This window comes from Microtus pennsylvanicus, chromosome 1, assembly GCF_037038515.1.
Source record: "Microtus pennsylvanicus isolate mMicPen1 chromosome 1, mMicPen1.hap1, whole genome shotgun sequence".
Classification (NCBI taxonomy): Eukaryota; Metazoa; Chordata; class Mammalia; order Rodentia; family Cricetidae; genus Microtus; species Microtus pennsylvanicus.
In genome coordinates, this window is record NC_134579.1 from 124,955,722 (window position 1) to 124,979,146 (window position 23,425).

General features: G+C 45.2%; 1 protein-coding gene across 2 annotated transcripts in view; it reads left to right on the plus strand.

The window, feature by feature from the left end:
- The first annotated feature begins 432 nt into the window (after nucleotides 1-432).
- Nucleotides 433-23,425, plus strand: part of Coro1c (coronin 1C) — a 74,868-nt gene continuing 51,875 nt past the window's right edge. The window contains exon 1 of one of the 2 annotated variants that reach the window (XM_075983112.1): nucleotides 433-570. The gene's annotated coding sequence lies outside the window, so the exon portion shown is untranslated. Of the gene's footprint in view, nucleotides 571-629; nucleotides 827-23,425 lie in introns of those variants that run through there. The other variant, XM_075983121.1, reaches the window with a different exon arrangement.

A 23,425-nucleotide genomic window follows, 5' to 3' on the forward strand; every position in this document is an offset into this window, starting at 1 on the left:
CAGCAAATAGGATGATTACGGGTTCCGGGACGGGACTCCTGGATACCCGAGCCGAGATTTGTGGGGCTGAGCTTGGGGAAAGCTAGGTCAGAGACGACCGGGCCTGGCTCACGGGCTCGATGGGAGTTAGCGTCGTCAAAAGACCAAGTTCATAGGGAGGCTGCACAGGGCCGGTGGGCGGAGCTTGAGCACGTCCACTCAGGTTCTAAAGAACTGGGTGGGGCTCGAAGGAGCCCATGGGCGTGGCTGCCCGGCCTTTCAAATGCTCAGGAAAGCAGCGTGTGCTCGGAGCCTCCCTGTATTGCTCTACACCACCAGAGGGGGCGCTCTAAGGATCGCCGGGAGCCTAACTCGGACCTTCCGGAAGTGGGCGTGGCAAGGCGCGGTTCGGCGGTGCTGATTGGACGCGGCGCGGCTCTGGGGCGCGGCCTGCGCGAGGAGGTCTGGGCAGCGGCGGCCGCGCCCCTCCCCCGCGCGGCGCTCAGTGCCAGGCGGGAGGCGGCAGCGGTTGAAGGCTTCGCGGGGCTGTGCAGCTGGGACTTCGGCGGCGCCTCGGGCACCCGGGCTCTGGTAAGCGGCGCGCGCTCAGGCGAGGCGGCTCGGGAGCGAGCCGGGGCGGGCGGACCTTCGGGGCCCGCGAGTGAAGCCCCAGGCTGACAGGAGCCGGCGGCGCTGAGTGTGCGGGACGCACGCGCGTGCCCGAGGTGCTGCGGCCGGAGAATGGCCGTCTGTGGGCAGCGGGCACTCGGCGTTGGGCCCGCGTGTGAAGCCCGGGATGACAGGAGCCGGCGGGGCTAAGTGTGCGGGACGCACTCGCGTGCCCGAGGTGCTGCGGCCGGGGAATGGCCGTCTGCGGGCAGCGGGCACTCGGCCTTGGGCCCGGCTACCGTGAGGCGGTGGCTGCGGGGAGGCCGGGGCTGGGCGCTCACGTGGGGCCGGATGCGCGGGGCGAGGTCGGTCGCTCGGCCAGGGCTCCGCCTGGCTCGGGGTGCACGGCCTCCTGGACTCTGAAGACCTGAGGCGGGGGCAGCCTGCAGCGGCGTGGCGGGGAGGAGGAACTCTGTAGGGAGGCCCGGCGCGGAACCTAGTGACCCGCGGGGCAGGTGGGGCTCAGCCGCGCCGAGATGGCTAGGATGACATCAGATGTGGAGGGTGGGGACGCTCAGCCCAGCTCCGCCGCCGGTCCCCCCGCGGGTGTACGCACAGCAGCCCGGTCTCCAGTGCTGTGAACGCGCCAGGGGAAGTGGCCGGCTACAGGCTTGCCGAGAAGAAAGGGGCTTCCTCCCCGAGGGAGGTGCCGGCCCCGACGTCCTTTTTTGGGAGTGTTCAAAGGGTTTTTGTAGGCTGGAAAAGGAAATGCAGGCTTTGCTCCATCGTGGTTTAGAATCACATCCTATATTTGGCATTCATGTAGGCTGCCCTTGTTTTGTGGTGTCGGAACGGTTTGCTCTACACATTTCGGTCGTGGGATTAGGAGTGAGAAGCAAATTGCAAGTTGTTCATCTCTCCTAGAATTGCAAGATCCTAAGGCCTTCCCTTCCTGTAAGCATTTAAAAAGAATTGACCGCAAGTGTGTTTATACACAGTGCCACATATGTTTAGTTTTGGAAATGGTTGGCACAAAATATTGTATCCCCGTACCATGGCTTTCCTTGCTGGGATTATATCCTTAAACAGTACTTGGGAGGCCCTTAGTCATCCTATATAATAAAGTGTCTCATTGTCCGTGTCTGGCAGAACCCTGGCGCTAGGGCCTGCTAGCAGAGGCAGGAACACGATTAAGTACAAGCAGTTGTTTCTGCCTCCTGTTCAGTCATGAAGACAAATCGGTGGCTCATATTCCCTTCTGCAGCCTCAGGAGCTCCAGGGCAAAGGCTGTTGAGAATTTGGCTCTGCGTGTGTCAGAAGACTGACCTAGGGAGACTTGAGGTGTGTTTCACACTCTGTAATGTTCTGGTAGACAGCCCAATAGTGAGCATCGACTCTAAGAGGTTGTGTGTTGTACTGGCTGGTTTTCTGTCAACTTGACACAAGCTAGAGTCATCAGAGAGGAGTCTCAGTTGAGAAAATGTCTCGGAAAGATCAGGTTGTAGGCAAGCCTGTGGGGCATTTTCTTAGTGAATCACGTGAGGAGGGCCCAGCAATTGTGGGTGTGGTCACCACTGGGCTCCTAGCCCTGGGTTCTATAAGAAAACAGGCTGATCAAGCCCTGAGGAACAAGCCAGTAAGCACCACCCCTGCATGGCCTTTGCATCAGCTCCTGCCTCCAGGTTCCTGCCCTGTTTGAGTTCCTGTCCTGACTTCCTTTGGATGATAAACTATGCTGTGGAAACATAAGCTGAATTAACCCTTTCCTCCCCAAGTTGCTTTGGTTATGGTGTTTCATCACAGCTGTAGTAACCCTGACTAAGACACATGCATGAATAGACTAAAGAAATGAGGAAACACAGGCTTGCCTTGTACCATAGGTCTACAAGTGCACAGTTTTTGGTAATTGACAGTCACATAAGCAGACTGATAGAAAGGTCAAGTGCAATCTTCTATAAGAAATCAGAACATGCTTTCTCTCTCTGTGAGTGTGTTACTTATGTTTTAATTGTGGACAGTACATGAAAGCCTGATGACTTTAAAAGATCTTCATGATTAAGTTGTGTGTGTGCATCCTCGGAGGCCAAAGGCTTGGGATCCCCTGGAGCTGGAGTTACAGATGGTAATGAGCCACCTGTGTGGGTGCTGAGAACCCAACCTGGTTCCTCTGGAAGAGCAGCAAGTGCTCTTAGCATCTTGGCCATCTCTCCAGTCTCCCAAGTGTCGTGAGTTTTAATATAAATATATATATTGGAGAAATGTTACTGTAGGCACATTAAAGTTTTCATGGTTATTTGTTACTTCGACCAGGTCGTGCTAATTAGTGTTTGTGTCTATGTATAACTTAGGATTAGATTCAGGATTGTTAAATAGCATTTTTAAACATTACTCCTGGGATTCATTCCTGCTGTGTGGGGAGTAGAGTTGCTCTAATGTTTATGTGATAGAATGTTTGAAATGGTAAGGTAGTTTCTTAGCTAAGTAAGTGGGGTTGTGGAAGACCTGGTTTTTTATGAGAGCACAATATCCATTTAACATTTTGATGTTGCATATTGGTGCTTTAGAAACAGTAACTGTAGTGCCTAACCTCTCCTGGGTTGGTTCAGTGAGAGCTACTTTTGACACTCAGCCTACTGACACATGTGGTAAAGGCTGTAGGGCTTGTGTTCCATCGGGTGACTTCCCAGTGTCAGCGTCGGAGTCACCAGAACTCTTCTGGGACTGGCCCATGTCTTTTAAACTAGAGACAGCCTTCTGTATTAAAACATGGAATTCTTCATGAATATTTCAGCATGGCCTAGTACCTAGATGTTAAGTAATGGAATCTCTTGGGTTTTCATTGCCCTAGTTGAGGTTCTCTGAAGTTCACGGGCAAGCTTCTCTACTATTTTAGTGCCTGCTTAGTACTCTGACAGTGCACAGTGGGTTCTTGTTGTTTCGTAGAGGCTTTATTGAACTGTAATTCACATACCGCACAGTTTAACTCACTAAGGTGTACAGTTGCTCAGGTGCAGTGCTGTCACAGAGTAGTGCAGCCGTTTAGTCATTTCCCTCAGTTAAAATAGTTCATCATTCTCCCCTCCCAGTCCTAGCAACCACTAAGCTACCTCTGTATGGGTTTGCTCTCCTCAGACATACTGTGTCTAGAACATTCAGTATATGGTCTTTTGTTTCTCACTTTAATCATATTTTAAGATTTATGTCCTGGCAGTGGTAGCGTACAACTTTAGTCCCAGTACTCTGGAGGCAGACACAGGTGGATCTCTGTGACTTCAAGTCCAGCCTGGTCTACAGAGCGAGATCCAGGACAGCCAGGGCTACACAACACAGCTAAACCCTGTCTGAAACAAACAAACAAAACCATTTATGTATTTATGTAACCATTTATGGAATAGTCTTTTTATGCTTGAATAATATTTCATTGTATGGACATACCATATTTTGTTCATTCATTTGTTCTTCATGGGTGCTTGCCTTTTGGGCTAGTTACTACAATACAAGTAAGTCTGCTGTGAGCATTCGTGTATAAGTTTGTATGTGAAATGTATTTTCTTATCTCTTGAATATTGACCTGAGAATGGAATTGCTGGTTATCTGGTAAGCCTGTATTTATCTATTTGGAGGAATTATCATGGTGTTTTCCAAAGCAGCTGCGGTGTTTGACGCTTTTAATACATAATGAGCAAAGACTACAGTTTTTCTGCATCTTTACCAACACTTGTTATTATCTGCCCTTTTGATTGTAGCCGTCTTCTGACTGTTAGTGTACCATGTGGGCCTGGTTTCTGTTGTACCAGTGACAGGATTTTTGGAGACCTGTGTATTTATATTCTTTGCCTATTTTTAAAACAGATACATGTTTCAATTTTATTTCTTTATCAAGACAGGGTTTCTCTGTGTATCCCTGGCTGTCCTGGAACTCTCTCTGTAGAGGCTGGCCTAGAATTCAGAGAGATCTGCCTGTCTTTGCCTCCTGAATGCTGGGATTAAAGGTGTGCAGCACTGTTGCCTGCTAAGAGTTATTTTTATAAACACCCTTTCGGTTACATGATTTGACATTTGTTTTACCTATTTGTGAGCTAGTTTTCCTTTCCTTTCCTTCCCTTTCCTTTCCTTTCCTTTCCTTTCCTTTTCTCCCCCCCCCCCCCGAGACAGGGTTTCTCTGTGTATTGGAACTTACTTTGTAGAAGATCAGGTTGACCTCGTACTCTCTGAGATCCACCTGCCTCTGCCTTCCAAGTGCTGGGATTAAGAGTGTGTGCCACCACCACCTAGCGAGTTAGTTTTTCTTAACAGTGCCCATTGAAGCACAAAACTAAGTTTTTATAAGTAGTAAATTCTTACAAACTAGAAATTACTTAGACCTTAAACCACATTTTTATCTATTTATCTATCTGTCTGGTTTGTTGTTTTCTTTCCCTTTTTATTTTTGTTTTGCAGTAGGGTTTCCCTACAGCCCAAACTGGCCTGAATCTCACACCGATCTTCCTGCCTCAGCCTCCCAAGTGCTCTAGCATTTTAGTTATGTAAATTAAAAAATACATGTGAGCCAGATAGTGGTGGCTCATGCATTTAATCCCAGCACTCGGGAGGCAGAGACAGATGGATCTCTGTGAGTTCAGGCCAGCTGGTCTACAGAGCTAGTTCCAGGACAGGCTCCAAAGCTATAGAGAGACCCTGTCTCGAAAAACCAAGAAAGATAAAAAAGGATACATGTTAGAGAGTTGAGAAAAGAATTGAATTAATTTACTTTGAAGGGACTGTAGAGCAAAAGTATTGCTTTTTCGAATCTTGTAAGTGTTCGCCCTCCAAAATTAAGTTCAGATTTTTTAAAATTTCATTTAATATGTGTGTACTAATGATGTTTGTGTGTATGAATGGTGTATATGTATGAATGATATGTATGTATGAATGAAATATGTCTATGAATGATGTTTGTGTGTTTGTATAATTGAATGATGTACTCGTGTGTCTGTGCATATGTATATGAGTGATTACATATGTGGGCACGTGTACCACAGAATACCTGTGGTGGTCAGAAGACAACCTCCAGCTTTGTCTGGGTTCTTAGGATCCAGCTCCGATTTGCAGGCCTGTTTTGTGAATGTCTTCAACCACTGAGCTATGATGCCAGCTTCAGACTTCCTTCTGTGACTGTGGAGGGAAATAGTGTCTGATAGCAGCCTGCCTTGCCTTGCACTGTTGCTCCATGTCTTCTCCACGCTACTCACTGAAGTGTCAGTTCTCAGGTCTCCTGAGGAGCTTATTATTACACTCCCTCCTGCTTTCTGGATCCTTCCTTCCTGTCCTTTGGGAGGTTTGACTCCTTGACAACTCTTCCACACTAGCTGACATTGTTCCTGCCCTTAAATATCATATCACTGCTGTCTGTTCCAAGGATCTGGACCTGAATCTGAGCAGATAGTGTGAAAGCTGTCTTCCCAGTAGATGCAGAATGTGGAAGGCAAACCGAGGGTCTGTTGTTCATGGCTTAGCCACTGATGCCTACTGGGACAATTTATAGAAGCTAGCTGGGATTATCCTGAAGACAGTAGGTTTCCTGATTGCTGACATCTTTACTGCCTTTACAGAATAAGAATGAAAGATGGGTAATTTCCCTCTGCCTTCCTGGCATCAAGCCAGCTTCTTACTCTAGGAGTGCTCAAATGTAAAACTGAAACTGGAGACCTTCCCCTGAGGCCAGGCCATACTTGTTTGGGCTCCTTCCCTCTGAACAGTAGCGCTTGGGACACAACCTCTTTCAGTAGGGCAAACAGTTGGATATGATTGAGCCACTAGGTGCTTAGAGCTGGCCTTGATGGCAATCAGTGGTCAGTAGTAGCCACCACAAGTGCCAGAGTGTAGTGCACTCAGGGAAGTAGGTAGACCTTGAATCCTAAGGTGACGTACTTGTTTGTTTGTTTTGAGATAGGGTCATACTATGTAGCCCTGGCATCATGTACTCACCATGTAGACAGTTTGGCCCCGAAGTCCCAGAGTGCTGGGATTAAAGGTGCCTTTTCACCCTCTGTTTGTGTTCTAGGGTATTTCACAGTGACCTGAGTGAATATTCCCAGCAATGCTTGTTCCTGATATTCTAATTAAAAACATTTCCCTTACTATCTTTCTGCAAAGGGATAAACCATTTGGGAATATGGCTTTTCTCATTCACTGAAGTGGCAGGGTGGTAAAGAAGAGGGCAGTTCCAAATCTCTGCCGACTCAGGTTTGGTGAGCTCCAGGTCCTCGTTCTAAGACTGGCCTGCGTGTAGTGGCTCTGAGGCCAGGAAAGTCAGTGTAGGCTTTAGTAGCCAAACTGGCCAGCATTCACTCTCAGTGCCCTCATCTCCCTGAGGAGTTTTCTCCACTGTAGTATTTATCACCCAGCCTTCCAGGGTTGTTATCAGCCTAAGAGGAAGACACATAAAGTGCATAGTACAGCATAGACATCAGCTGCTTTCTCTTCTCTTGCTGCTAAATGTCTGTCAGAGTGCAGCTGTGGAGAAGAGATCTGTGAGCTTAATATACTTCTGCTAAGCTATTAAGAGATGGGGCCTCAGTCCCACCTTAGCCTGTGATTGCATGTGTTTGTATGTGTGTGTATATATACATGCACATAAGTGCAGGTGCCCACAGAAGCCCGAGGTATTCGATCCTGTCATGTTGTGAGCAGCTGGTCATGAGTTCTAGGAACTGAATTTTGGGTCCTTTGGAAGAGCCGTAAGAGTTTAGACTAGGCTCATAAACTGGCGTAGTCTCTCCAGCCCTTGGCCTGAGCATTTTAGACATTGAACTCTAGTTCAGTCTCTGAAGAGGAAAGAATGTTTAATTTTAGGAGGGGAGGTGATGAATCTGAGGCCGTGGTTTTGCACCTGTTTGTCTGTGCCTGTTGAAATGTGTGTCCCTTATTTAGGCCTTATGCTTGTGTTTATTTGATCTGTTTGCCTGTCTGTCTGGTTCAAGGACAAGGACTTCGTTCCAGGTACAAGACTGTTGTTCTCTTCACAGTTTGGAAGGGAGTTGCATTGTAATGTGCCTGGCATTGCTGTGGGGAAGTGGAGTGCTCTCTGGGAGAAGAGCCTCTGTAGTCTCAAACTCTGGGTTCTTTTGCCTCACTCTCCTGAGTGCTGGGATTATAGGTGTGCATCTATTGCCATGCCTGCCTTTGCATCTTGAAATTCACACAACTACAGCTGAAGCTGAGTGGAGCTCCAGGGTAGCGTGCTTGAGGTCTAAGTTTTAATTGTCAGTACTGGGGAAGGCAGTTTGCTGTAAAATAACACATGCAAAACCGTGAATCAGAGAAAAGAAATGGCTCAGTGGTTAAGAACACTGCTTTAGCAGAGGTCCTCCTGCTAGCTTCATTGGACTTGCAGATCTCTGTGAGTTTGAGACTTGCCTGGTCTACAGAGCAGTCCCAGGACACTCAAGGCTACACATTGGGGAAAAAAATCTTGCAGTACCAGGCCACCTTTTAAGGAGTATGTCCTCTTAGGAGTTGAGAGAGTCCTCATTCTGCCTACGTGGGAGGTGTCACTGTAGACCTCTGTGAATCCAGCTGCCTGCTTGGAGTTTCCTGGTGGCTCTTTTGATGGCCAGAGCTGGAGACACTGGGCTGCTCTGGCTTTTTAGATGCCAGGGCTGTGTTCCAGGAGCCTTTGAGACTCATTGGCCTAAGAGCCATAACTCAACTGTCCCCTGCATTTCATGCAGTTTAAAAATGGGTGTGTAGTACACTATGGGTCCGTAAGTTAAAAACAGAGTTTCCTTTTTATACTGTGACCCTGCCAGTTTTAGGGTCTGACCCCGTGTAATGCCTCCCTTCTCCTGATCTCCACTGTGGGCTTCTGCTAGACCTTTAAACTGAGACCGGGTCCAGGACTTGTCACTGCAGTTTACTGCCACGTGCTGTTCTCGCAGTCTGGTTGGACCTGGGTTAAAACACTGGTGAATTGGTCCAGGTTGTCAGGACTGTGGAAATGTGACAGAATGTAGGTCTTGGATAAGCTTCAGTAGATTTCACTTCCTAGTTTTTGTTTGTGACAGGGTCTTACTGTGTTGCCTAGACTGACCAGGAACTTGTTCTGTAACCCAGGATAGCCTTGAGCTAGAGGTCATCTCCCTCAGCCTCTGGAGTGCTGGGATGACAAGCATGTATCACCACATCTGGCGGATTTCCTGTTTTTAATTAATTCATTTATGGCACTGGGGGTTGAAGACAGTATTATTCATTTTTATTTTTTCAATATGATAAACAATGGTCACTTTTTTTTAATGTTTTAAAGGCTTGTTAAAAATGACTTTTATCATGTCTGGCTGAAAAAAGGGGCACTAGTCACCATCAGCACATGAACATGCTGAGTTTTGGACGGGAACAACACATCAGCTATTGCTGGAACCACATGGATTCTGATAGACCACGTGGAGATCACTGCTTCCCATGGGGTCGTCCTACCTCTGGGAGCCAGAACAGTCTTTGAGTCTAGTCACATGGTGACTTGGAGGAGCAACAGTCACATGAGAATTGAGTCCCCAGGTGCTAGCAGCTGCTGAGGTTCCCCATACCAGGTGAACAGAACTGTAGCTGTTTCTGGGCCAAGCTTGATGAGAGTGTGAGGGAGGGGCCTTGGGGATGCGTTTCCCCACTCTTGGCATTGGGGGGACTTGACAGGGTTCGGAGCAGCTCTTCTGAGGATGAACGTTTAATCATTATTTGCTTACTTCACACGAGGCACGCTGAAATTCCTTTTCATAACTGTCAGCATTCTTTCCCAGTTAAAGATTCTAATTCTTTTCATTCTTAGGGACTTAAAGAATTGAGACTGATTTATTCATATAAAAATGTGCCTGCTGCCCAAGTGGTGCCTGGGGACATGTGTGAACCGGAGCTGTCATCTCCATTAAGCAGAGAGATTTAAAATTATTTGTATTCTTAAATTTTACATTGTTTCTATTTCAACATACATTTTATTTCATTGTAACATATAGTCAGAAAAAATAAGACATTATTAATGTTTATTTTTTCATTAACATAATACAAAAAAGGGATATTAAAAGCAGTATAGCTCAAATTTAAGAAAAAGCTCTAATTAAACACTTGTAATAGTCTATCTAAATACTTATTTTGAGTCAAACTTGAGATCATTTTGTGAATATTTATGCTGCTGTTTATGTGCAGTATTTTTCTATAACCTTTAGTTTTTGGATTATCAGTTCTATTTTCCTAACATAGCAGGGAAGATGTGATCAATTAAAGAAGGTATGGACTAGGGAGTGCCCCAGGCCATAGAGATAAAAATACAAGCATTTACCTTTTCCAGAACTAAACATTTCTTCCATAAAAATATTAAATAACTATGGCTGGAGAGAAGGTTTGGTGGTTAAAAGCACCAGGTTAGATTCCCAACTCCCATATGACAGCTCGCAATTATATATAACTCCAGTTCCAGGGGCCTGAAGCCTTTTTTTAACCTCCAGCAAAGCTTGTAGGACACAGATACACATATAGACAAAATACTCATACACATAGAATAAATATAAGTAAATGTAAAAATATTTCAAGAAATTTATTAAATAGCTAAACTCTATAGAACTAGAGCCGGGGCTACTTCAAGTGAAATATCTGTATTTAAAAAAATAAAGGGCAGGGGGCTGGAGAGATGGCTCAGTGGTTGGGAGCACTGGCTGCTCTTCCAGAGGTCCTGAGTTCAATTCCCAGCAGCCACATGGTGACTCACAACCATCTGTGGTGAGGTCTGGCGCCCTCTTCTGGCGTGCGGGCATACATGGAGGCAGAATGTTGTATACATAATAAATAAATAAATCTTTAAAAAAAAATAAATAAAGGGCACAAAGCATTTTGTACATTTTCACATAACATTTTGCATTTAGAGAGAGAGAGAGAGAGAGAGAGAGACTGTGTCTGACACAGGTGGGGTATACATATATGTATGTATGTCTCTCAGTGTGGGTGGGTGTGCATATGAGTGCAGGTGCCTGAGCTGAGATCCAAACTTGGAATTTATGAGAACAGTTGCTGTAAAGTGAGCCAGTGAATTCATTCTGTGGTTAATAGTATCTTTAGCTAAACATTGTCATCTTAGTTTTTCTTGGCAAGCAAGAGAGTGACTGGAGCCAGCAAGGGCAGGCCGCTGCTCTTTGGATGATACTTGGTAAGATGTGTTATCTGTTTTATTTTTAAGTTTTAAAATTTACTCTGTGTGAGTGCATGTTGTGTCACGGAATAACGTGCTATAGTGTGGGTATAGAGTCGGAGGATAGCTTGTGGAATGGTTCTCTCCTTCCACCTTTATTTGATTCTAGAGATCAAATTCTGGTCAGCAGACTTTTATGGCAAGTGCCTTTCCTCTCTGGACCGTCTTGCTGGCCCATTGTCTCCTAGGAGTAGAGTAGCTGCCCTTGGTTCTCTCCTGTGCTGACCACTGCTGCTTTCTCGCAAAGCTTCAGAGGCAAAGTTGGAAGGCTTGATTTTTTTCCTCCCTCTCTGAGCCTGCCACTTTGGTCTCATGCAGTTTAAGGGTGACTTGAATGCCCTGGACTGAGCTACATCATCAGGGGACTAGCTGTGACCATGGAGTTCTCTGAATGACCCCAAACCCAGATGCTGCCTCTGTCTGGAGATCATGTTTGAAGTCCCTTGTCAACCCAGAACAAGTTGTGGTCCAGAGACTGACGGGTATTTGGGACTCAGATGATTTTTGAAGTATAAATTCAGCATCATAAGCAAATCTCCAGCCTACATGGAGAGACTGTTCAACTTGCAGCAGTGTAAGCTTGTTAATGGTGGAGTAGAATTCTGGTTCTTGCTTGCCCAGACTCATTTGGTAGACAAGTAGGAGCCTTGCTCTAAGCCCTAACTTTTCTCCGCAGGACATGCATCCCAAGGCCTCCTGACTACTCTGGCCTCCTAGGAGCATCATCTACCTTCATCTCCATCTTCCTTTGAAGCTCCTTTTCCCCAGTTCAGCTGACCTTTGAATGGTGGGACCCAAGCAAATGGCTTGAGTTATTTTCTCTCTTGCTCACTGATGGTTGTTGTTATCACAGATTAACCAGTAATTTATTGCTGGACAGCTACAGGCTGTATCATTCCACTCACAAGATGCCCAGTCTTGCTGAGGATGACCCTGAATTTAGGATCATCTTGTCTGTTTCCTGAATGTTGGGATTATAAATAAGCATTATGTGTTGTTGAGGATCAGATCCTTGGCTTCCTGCTAAGTCTACAAGCTTATCTACATCCTTATCTTCATGGTAACAATTTTTTTTAAAGATGTATTTTATTTTTAATTATATGTGTGTTTTGGTGGAGTTGTTGCACATGAGTGCTGGAACATGCATAGACCAGAGATGTAGCGGTAGTTACAGGCAGCTGTGAGCTACCCAATGTGGGAATCGAACTCTGCAAGAGGGTACATGTTCTTAACAGCTGGGCCATCTCTCAAGACTAGTAATTTTTATTTTTATTTTATTTTATTTTTTGGTGTTTTGAGACAGGGTCTGTCTATGTATCCCTGACTGTTCTGGAACTTACTCTGTAGACCAGGCTGGCCTCGAACTCACAGAGATCTGCCTACCTCTCCCTTCCAAGTGCTGGGATTAAAAGGTATGCACCACCACCATCTGGCCAGCCTAGTAGTTTTTAAAAGGAGTTTCCTTGCCAATGAACAGATTTTGTATGAACTGTTTGTGTTCAGGGTACCAAGGTTTCAGGAGAACAGTTGAGTGGATGAGGGGGTCAGGCTGGACCCATGCAAGGGTGCCCCAACAGCTGGAAGGGAAGATGCTCTGCCTACTGTTACCTATAAAAGAGAGAGTTTGCTAGTGTTCTCAAAATAGTCATGACCTTCCTCTTCCTCCTTCTTTTCTCTTTTCCATTTGAAAACCTTAGCTGGAAGTCAAAGTGACTCCTGTGACCTTTGGGAAGATTATTAGGGCAGAGTGGTGATGGTTACGAGCTTTGCAGTGGCCAGAGAAATTCTCTGCCTGGATTTCTGCTCCTCTGTAAACATGTACCAAAAAGTTATTGCTTACGTCACATGGTGGAAAGTGACTGCTTTTATTGCTTCCCTTATAGCTCATTTTTCAGACATCCCATGCTGCTAAGTGTAGGAAGAAGGGCCAGGAACTTGATTTTTCCTGGTACAATTATGCAGTTTCTTATTTACAAAGTTTATTACGACTTAATGTGTTGCTTTACCCTGAAAGTGTACAAAAGGGTTTTGTTGTTGTAGTCCTTTTGTTTTTTTGAGACAGGATCTCTCTATGTTATCATGACTGTCCTGTAGCTTACTATGTCAACCAGGATGGCCCTGAATCCATAGAGATCTGCCTCTGGAGTTCTGAGATTCAAGGTCTTGCAAAAGATTTAAAAAACATGTCACAAGCTTCTGTGGATCTCATGCATATTCTTTGGATAGACAATGAACCCTGTGGGAATTCGGGAGACAGGTGTTGGAAAGTCAGTGCTGATGAAGTGTTCAGAGCAAGGATATGCCTGAGGGTGTGTGTGATGGTGTTTGACCTAGAACAGGAGTAATAAGGGGGAAGAACAGTTTGAGGTGGGTGGTATTGTTCAGACTGATGAAGGTTGTAATACTAGAATCTGCCTTCACTCAATGTAGTTTTAAAAAATCTTTATTTGTATTTCATGTGCTTTGGTATTTTGCATGTTTGTATGTCTGCGCGAGGGTGTTAACTCACTTGGAGCTGGATTACAAACAGTTGTATGCTGCCATGTGGTTGCTGGGAATTGAACTCAGGACCTCTGAAAGAGCGGCCAGTGTTCTTAATTGCTGAGGCATCTCTCCAGCCCCCATTCAGTGAGTATTGAGTAGAATGTAAATATATGATTTGCAGTAGCCTGGCATAGTGGCTCACACCTGTAATATTAGCTCCTAGCAGGGGGAGGCAGGGGGATTGTTGTGATTTTGAGATCAGTCTAGCTATAGAAGGAGAGCCTGTCTCAAAAAAAAAAAAAGTATAGTTTAGACATGGTGCTACAGAGGTAGATGCTAGTGTAGTTTATTTAGACACGGTGCTACAGAGGTAGATGCTAGTTTGTGATGCTCGTCAGTAGCTTCTCTGCTAGCACTAATTACTTTTTGGATTAAAGTAATAGAAATTAACTATTAAGTGAAGTATGAGTTTGATTTTCGTTAGAGACTGGGAACACCGTTACCATTATATTCTGAATTTCTTGAAGGTTAAGAATGTTTAATATTTTTGTGCCTTTGTTTCTCAGCATAACTTGGCTTGTATGCAGCTGGTGCTCAATAAGTGTAAGTTGAATAATTGAATGATTGCATGCCACACTTGTAGGTGGAGACTTACTTGTATTTTCCTTTCTTTAAAAATTAAAAACACATCTTGGCGGTGGTGGTGCACTCCTTTAATCCCAGCACTCGGGAGGCAGAGGCAGGAGGATCTCTGTGAGTTCCAGGACAGCCAGGGCTACACAGAGAAACCATGTCTCAACCCTTCCCCCAAAACAACAACAACAACAATCCATATTTATTTATCACATGGACCACTGAGTACATTTGAAGGTCAGAGGACAATTTACAGGAATTGGTTCTCTCCAACCACGTGGGTCTGGGGAATGGAATTTAGAGCTCAGGTTATCAGGCTTAACCACAAACATCTTACTAAGCCATCATGCCAGCCCACATTTTGGTTATTACAAATTTTCTTGGCTGAGTTCTTGGATAAATTCAAAATATTGTAGTATTGAGAGTTTGTCTATTGTGGGCTGGACATGAGTGTGCACGCCTATGTCCATGTGTGGAGGCCAGAGTCAGTGACTGCAATGTTCCTCACTGGTCTCTGCATTTCTGCCTTGAGACAGGGTCCTTCCTGAACCAGAAGTTGCCTTTTCAGCCAGGCTTGCTGGTCAGAAGTCTCTCAGGACTTGGCTATTTGTGGAACCCCACAATCTGGGGTTCCAGGCACATGCAGTCACCCCCGGGTGTTTTGTGTGTTTGTTTGTTTTGAGACAAGCTTTCTCCAAGTCTGTCCTGGAATCCATTCTGTAACCAGGCTGGTCTCGAACTCACAGAGATCCAGCTGCTTATGCCTCCTGAGTACTGGGACTAAAGGTATGCACCACCACTGCCTGGCCACCCCTGGCTTTTTATGTAGGTGTTGGAGATCAGAACTCATGCCTACATTCTTGCAGAATGGGTTGCTCCATATTCCCAGCTCCTTGCTTTGTTTGCTCTAAACCCAGACTTGCCTCACACTCACTGTGTAGCCTCAGCTGGTCTTGAGGTTGAGATTCTCCTGCCTCAACCTCTGGAGTGCTGAGACCAAAGGCTACTGCACCTTGCCACCTGGGGATGCTTACAACTTGGTTTTGTAGCTCTGACCAGTGAGTTTAGCTTTAAACAGAACTAAAAGTTTGCAATCATATGAAGTCATTGTCAAAGTGGATTCAGGAAAAGCCATGGTGTGTATCCACATAAGGGTTAGAATTCCTTTCAGTGTGCCTTCCTTTGACATGCTGACCACCTTACAAATGCCCCCACTACCCTGGAGAAGTTGGTGCAGAGGAAGCCTGTGGGGGCTCCTAGTCTAGCCCCAAAGGAATTGAAGTGCAGGTGAGGGGGGTAGGGCAGAGCATCACTGCTTCATCTGTTCCATCCCAGCACTAAGAGCTCATTTGTATACACTATAGTCTGAAAAACGGTGGGCTTCAGTGTTATAAATGGCAACAAAAATGAATTGGTTTGCAATTGCATTTGTATATTTGTGGGTGTTTGTTTGTCATTCTGGCAATTTTTAGAGATGACTACATTTGTGTATCTGTAGGTGTTTGTCATTTCTGGTAGTTTTTAGAGATTCCTACAGACTATAAATGCAGTTGCTTATTAGAGTCTTACTATCACTGATACTATGTTTCATGTTCTTTGTGACTAGAGAATTTTTCTTTTACTCTCCTGTGTGTGTGTGGTGATTGACAGTTGAATCTGCAGCTTCCCCCATGCTGGGCAGATGTCTTACCCCTGAGCTATATACCTCAGCCCCATGCACTCTCATACGCTGCCGTCAGTGTGAAAGGCCGTTGTTTTTGTCCAGCTTTTGCACACCTGGCCATGGTGAGAAGGGTCTTTGAAGCAGCTGCTGAGGTGGGAGGTCAGCCATTCTTGGCTCTTCTTTTGGGAGGGGCGCACTCCTAGCAATCTGTCTGCATTGATCAAAAGTGAGATGACTCACTACTGGGTAAAAGGGCTTGCCATGCAGGCCTGGCCCCTGAGTTTAATCCTAGTGGAAGGAGAAAAGGCAGCTCCCACAAGTGCTCCTTTGTCCTCCATACATATGCAGTAACATTCATGCCCCTGCAGTCATACAATGAATGATTTTTTTAAAAAAAAATACTAAGATCAGTTTTGATGCTCTTCTTATCAGTTAGTATTTGAAACACAGTAGGCTTTTTCCTGGTTCCTCTGGGACTGTCACTTCTGGCCTGGACAGTGCTTCCCTGAGTGCTCTCAGGTGCTCCCACCTATATCCAGTCTCCATTTAAAAGGAGTGGCTTTTAAAATGCCATACAGATCACCTTGTACACTGGACTTTTCAACAGTGGTGTGTTTGTGTGTGTGTGGCAGTGCATGTACCTCCCAATGCTTTACAGGTAAAGGTGAAATCTGTAACATGACCTAAAGCCGTGTGATCCAAGTGTGCTGCTGTCTTATCTTCTTTGCCTCATCCATGCTCAGAGAAAGCTCAGGCTTTCTGACGCCAGCCATGTTCAGACTGCTTGGCTCTTGATGCAGACGCCCATGCAGTTGTCCTCCTCTTGTTCAGTTCACATCTGCTTATGCCTCGAGTTCAGCTCAAGGGCCACTTCTATGACAGCAGGTACTTGTCAGTTTCCCTCAGTGTCCAGCATGGTCCAGGCACATGGCTAAGGCTTAAAAGTCATTGTTGAACAAATGAGTAAGAGATGTAAGGACCTATTCAGCATTCGCGTTTGAGTGTGTTGTGTGGGACCCTGTGGACACCAGCGATGAATTTGTTCTCAGTGGCCCATGTATGTTTCCTAGGGAGGTGTGCACCGAGTTCCAGACTTGGGCTTTGCGTGATGGTAAAGAAACAGTTCATCTCAGTTTCCTAGTTTATAACTGAAGAAGCAATAACCTGGGGACCAGAATGACTTAGGCAGGTAGGTGGCAGTCAGGATAAACTTGTCATCAGAACCATAGTTCTTTGTGTTCACCTGCAGCTTCCAATGACACATCATCAGGAGTGTGTGTGTATTCCTGTACCCCTGCTGGCATAGGGTATCAAAAGATGACCAGAAGTCCTCAGCTGAAGCTGTCTTTGAAAAGCTGAGATAGTGTCTGGCTACATTGCCAGGCCAGCCAGCCACCCTGGCCTTCCCACCTCAGCACCCCTGGGCTAGGGTTATGCCTGGACTGGTTTTGTTTTGTGACACTGCTAGTTTTATCTGTGACTAGTCTTTTTTTGTTTGTTTTTGTTTTTGTATTTTGTTTTGCAAGACAGGGTTTCTCTGTAGCTTTGGAGCCTATCCTGGAACTAGCTCTTGTAGACCAGGCTGGTCTCAAACTCAGAGATCCGCCTGCCTCTGCCTCCTGAGTGCTGGGATTAAAGATGTGCACCACCACTGCCTGACTCTGTGACTAGTCTTAAGAGGTTCATTATAAACATTCCTTCTTATTTTATCTTATTATTCTGATTGGAGAACTCAGTAATTTCATTTCTTGAAACAATAAAATTTCCAAAGAATTATTAAAATTTTATTGTAAGAAAAATTCCATTGACTAAGTAGTAAAATATAGATTTAACAAGCTGGGACAGCCTACATAGTCCCCACCCCCTTGTTGATAAAAAAAAAAAAGTAGGTCATCAGTATAGCCTGCAAAAGTTCTTCACTCAGCCTCAGCACTCGTGGGGTTAATTTGGCTCTTGACTGAGGTCTCTGGGAGATGCCCACAGCCTTGGATGGTTTCTGGGCTGTCACCTCATGTTCTCTGGGGCAGGGAGTGCCGAGAGGTCTTCAGATGGAGGCCTCTCCTGCAGTCCTTTAGAGCCCTGGGCTGGGGGAGGTGGTTGTTATCATAAAGACAGTGGTGATAAGCAGAGGATTAGGAGAGGGAGGGATTCTGAACAAGCATCTTTGCATGCGAGCTCTGTAATAAGAATTGTACTTCTGGTATCGGAGAACTAGGGCTGTCTCCTAATATCTGTCATTCTTCCATATTCCACCTTAGCCGATTTACTCTTTGATGGCGCTTCCCAGAGGGTTCCTGGATGTAAGTGTGAGCATGAATTCTTGGTCTGTAGAGTTGCATCATGCTCATATCACCCACGGTTCATTTCTTGTTGGATGTGATGTGGAGCAGACATCTGCATGGTGTCACCGTCTACTCTGAATTTTCAGTGAGTGCTCATGTTTCTTGTGAGGTTGTATCTAACTTGTCCCCTAAAATGAGGACAAGCTGTAAAACATGAAGGTTCTAAAAAGCATCAAGATGTAGAGTAATGTCAGCACACTTGCCTTTAAGGACTGCAGTTCTGATGGAGTGTGTGTGTCAGCCCATGTGTCAGTGTGCATGTGTGTGCATGGGTGTGTGCATGTTCGCGTCTGTTTCTAGTCCTTTATGATCATTCCATGTTCTCACACAGTTGAACACAGATAGTGGCTACTACCTTCTTGGCTTCATTTCATTGTAGTCCATCTATAATCACTTCTGTATTCTGGCTTTTCCATTTCTACTTACAAAGTGTAGGTACATTGTAGGTCTATATTTAAAGTCACACAGCCAGCAAGTGGAACTGACCTTGGGCACCAAGTATGCATGTGGTACATAGACAAACATGCAGACAGGATACTCATACACATAAAATAATGCATATTAAATTAGGTAAGTGTTGTTTGTTTGTTTTAAAAAAAAAAACCAGGTCTCACTGTGTGGCCCTAACTGTCTTGGAACTTGCTTTGTAGAACAGGTTAGACCGTAAATTCACAGAAAGCCACCTGTCTCTGCCTCCAGAATACCAGGATGGATTAAAGGTGTGAGCTACTACACATGGCCTGTTTTTTCCTTTAAATGTGTCCTGTGAAGTTGTTAATGTTGACTGTAGTAAAAATGTTTGGTTTGTGGATTCTTAGAATGTCACTGATGGGCTTTAAGACAAATTGAAAAAGGTCAGCCACCTCCTCATGCCATGTTTTAATCAGGAACCCTCTGTCTTGCTTTGTTCATTTGCTCTTGTGAATGTGTTCTACATAGGTGGACAGGTTACTACATTTCTTACTTCTTTTTTTTTTAAATTTATTTATTTATTAAAGATTTCTGTCTCTTCCCCGCCACCGCCTCCCATTTCCCTCCCCCTCCCCCAATTAAGTCCCCTCCCCCAGCCCGAAAAGCAATCAGGGTTCCCTGTCCTGTGGGAAGTCCAAGGAACCCCCACCTCCATCCAGGTCTAGTAAGTTGAGCATCCAAACTGCCTAGGCTCCCACAAAGCCAGTGCGTGCAGTAGGATCAGAAACCCATTGCCATTGTTCTTGAGTTGTCAGTAGTCCTCATTGTCCGTTATGTTCAGAGTTCGGTTTTATCCCAGGCTTTTCCAGACCCAGGCCAGCTGGTCTTGGTGAGTTCCCATTTCTTACTTCTTAAAAGCAAACTCAGAGTTTAAGAGGTTTGCCTCAGCTGCTATCCTACCAATCTTTTTAGTTTAAAAAATAAATAATATGTTTGGCCTACATATATGTCTTTGCATCACTTGTGTGCCGTGGCATTGGGTTCCCTAGACTGGAGTTCATAGACAGTTGTGAGCTATCATGTGGGTCCTGGGACTTGAACCTGGGCCCTCTGGGACAGTAATCAGTGCTGTTAACTGCTGAGCCATCTCTTAGCCGCCTGCTGTTCTTTTTAAAATAACACATTCATGCTGGGGAGTGGTGGCGCATGCCTATAATCCTAGTACTTTAAAGGCAGAGGCAGCTGGATCTCTTGAGTTCGAGGCCAGCCTGGTTTATAGAGCAAGTTCCAGGACAGCCAGGGCTACACAGAAAAACCCTTTCTTGAAAAATAAAAAAGTAAAATAAAATATAAAATAACATATCTAGTCTCCATTGAAACATGCCTGGAAAGGGTGTGACCTATCCCTCATGGACTCTTTGGAGCCTTTCTGTGGTTGCTCCTGGCTGAGGGAATCTGAGCGATCTGCTGTGGACTCTGATGTACTGGAATGGTGTCTGCAGACTTGCTAGCAAGGCTTCGTTAATAGGGTCTTTCCTGTGTGTGTCTTGCAGGATGTGTTTCCTTTCATACGCACTATAGAAATACACCTGCACGAGTCTTTAGACAACTTCCCAATAAACAGGAAAATGTCGAGATGGCTGTCCTTTGTGGTAGAGGTAGACTGAGAAAATAGAGAAACATTTACTCGGGTGTTTTGAGTATACTTTATTTATGCCATTGTGGTATAACAGCTCTGTCTTGTATTTTCTCTCAAATACACTTATTGTACTCCCTGTGAAGTTACTGCAGGACCCTGTGATGCCTGCCATTCAGTCTTCGGGGCTTAATGCTGTCAGCAGCCTTGGGAGTGGCGATTGTAAGAGCCATTACAGCTTAGTCAGCCCTTAGCCATGAGGGGCCCTTGCTGGTCATTCTTGGTTACATGCCTACCCAAAATACAAGGAAATTGAAGCAGTTTTTTGTTTATGTTTTTGTTTCTTTGGGTGTTAGAATAATGAATAGTACTTTTCAGGGTTTAGGTTTTCTTTATTTGGAGTCAAAAGTAGTAGTGTATACTGTCTGCTACCAACACCTTAGGAAGATGGTGGCACAGGCCTAGAATCCCAACACATGGTTAGTCAGAGCAGGAAGATTGCAAGTTTGAGTCTAGCCTGGGCTACATAGAGAGTTCCTATCTAAGAAACAAAACGAAAGCCTGGATTGCTGGATAATCAGTTATTTTCTGGCTTCACTGTTAACCTAGAAACCAGGGCAGAGAGACAGATGGTTGTTTCTGAGATTCAAGCCAGCCCTACTTAGAGAGGACATTGTGTGGAGGCCTAGGCTGCAAGCTTACTCTCTACTGGGCTATTCAGGTGTCCTACTTAGGGTTACTATTGCTTTATAGAAACACCATGATCAAAAGCAACTCAAGAAGATAGAGTTTATTTGGCTTAAACTTTCACATCACTGTTCATCATTGAAGGAAGTCAGGACAGGAACTCAAACAGGGCAGGAACATGGAGGCAGGAGCTGATGGAAGGGTGCTGCTTACTGGTTTACTCCCATGGCTTGCTCAGTCTACTTTCTTATAGAACCCAGCACCACCACAATGGGCTGGGCCCTCACCCCTCCCCATCAATCATGAATTAAGAAAATGCCCTACAGCTGGATCTTATGGAGGCATTTTCTCAATTAGGGTTCTTTCCTCTTACATGTCTATAGTTGACATAAAGCTAGTTGGCACATTAGGTAACCCAGGCTGAGTTCAAACTTGCTATGTATATGTAGCCAAGGATAATGTAATCTTGCCTCTGCCTTCCAGGTGCTAGATTACAGGTGAGTGACATCACATCTGACTGTGGTGGGTTTTTGTTGTTCTTCCTTCTCCTCTTCCACACATCCCCTGTCACGTCTGTGCTATGTAGCCCAGATTGGCCTCAACACAAGCTTCTTCTCCTTCAGCCCGTTGAGTAGCTGATAATGGCATTCTGTTTTTTTACTCTTTGAAACCCATTCAAGAATCCTGCCATCTTATTGGAATTATGGTAGGGTGGTATATTGCATCTTGTAAGGGGTTTATATTTGTAGTGCATGTGCATGCACGTGTGTACATGTTGGTGGAGGCACACGCGGGGTGGAGGGGCATTGAGACCAGGGTCTCCTTATATAGCCTTGGGTGGCCTAGAAGTCACTAAGTAGACCAGGCTGTCCTTAAACTCAGATCCACACCTGCCTGTGTCTCTAAGTGCTGGGAATAAAGACGTGCATCGCCACATCTAGCTACATTTTGTGGAAATTAAAAGACATTTTCATTGCCTCCTGCTAACTGGAATTTGTTGTGAAATCTGTTGACTATTTCCTTGATTTGCTCAATGACTTAAGTATGCCAGTATTTTAAATTGTTTTGTTTTGTGTGTTCCTGCGCACATGCACGTGAGTGTACAGGTGCATGTGTGTTTTCAGGGAGTCCAGAGGTCAACCTTGGTGTCATTCCTTGTCCTTTTTTTTTTTTCTGAGACAGTCTCCCTGGGACCTACACTCGGGTTATTGATCCCTAGCACTCGGGTTGCAAGTGTGCACCACACACGGCTCTTGTACATTAGTTTTGGGGGACAAATTCAGGTCCTATTCCTTATATGTCAAGTGCTGTGTGAGCTGAGCTGTTCTTGCCACCATCTCCCTGAGCTGTTGTGCAGGCTGAGAAGGGCTCTGTTTGTTCTCTTTTGTTGCTTGTAGTGTTGCACTTAAGGTCTTTTGCCACCCAGGGCCAGGAAGGTTTGCTTCTGGGAGCTGTATAGTTTCCGCTCTTTTGTCTGTGCCCTTGACACTTTTGATCATCATCATCTTTTTGTTTGTTTGTCTTTTTTGTTTGTTTTTTTGAGACAGGGTTTCTCTGTGTAGCCATGGCTGTTCTGGAACTTACTCTGTAGGCCAGGCTGGCCTCGAACTCAGAGATTCACCTGCCTTTGTCCCCCAAGTGCTGTAAAGATGTACGCCACTCCCCCTGGGCCTGTAGTGAGTTTTGACATTAGGAAAGGAGTTTTCCTAATGTGTCCTTTTTAACAGTTACACGGTTATTTAACTGTTTTGGCCCCTCTGTGATTCCATGCGAGTTTTAGAGTCAGTTCATCCACTTCTATGAAGTGTTTACCTGAGCTTCTAGAAGACTTTACTGGAATCTATACCTCGCTTCAGGAATCCTGCTGTTTTTTGGGTTTTCAAGACAGGGTTTCTCTGTGTCACCTTGGCTGTCCTAGTAGGCCAAGCTGACCTCAAACTCACAGAGCTCTGCCTGCCTCCCAAGTGCTGGGATTAAAGACATGTGCCACCACCACCCAGCCGATCCTGCTGTCTTAATAGTGGTCAAGCATGGGATGCTTTTCCATTCTTTAATTTCTTTCTGCAGTGGTGTGTGGTTTGAGTGTGCAGGTCTTTCACTCCTCTTAGGCTTATTTGTACGTATAGTCCTTTTTTTTCCTTTTTGGTTTTGTTTGTTTGTGTAACAGCCTTGGCTGTACTGGAACTCTGTAGATCCGCCTGCCTCTGCCTCCCAAGTACTGGGATTAAAGTCATGCATCACCACTGCCCCCCTTTTAATGCTGTTGTGATTGGAATTGTTTCTTAACAATTTTTGCATTGCCTGTTGTGAATGTATAGAAACATAGCTGATTGTTGGGCGTTGCTCCTGGTTCTTGCACCTGGCTGCATTTGTTCATTTTTCCTGTAGTGCAGTCCTGAGTAGAAGTGGCCAGAGTGCAGTTTGTTTCGTTTATGTTTCAGAGAGTAACCTTACAACACTGGACATTGTGTTAGGTGTGGTCATTCCTTCTTCCCTTTATTGTGAGGAAGTCCCTTTTTATTCCTCCTCTGCTGAGTGCTCTATCATGGTTTGTCAAATGCTTTGCGTCTGTGGTGGTCATGTGAGTTTTCTCTTTCTTCTATTGGTGTGGTAGGTCCCACCAGTCACTTTTCGTATGTTGAATCAACTTTTGTCGCATTTACCAGAGGTAAATCCCACTTGGTCTTGATGTGTGTTTCCTTGTCATGTGTTGCAGGACATGCTTTGCTAGCATTTTGCTGAGGGTTTTGTCCCCATGCTCATGAGAA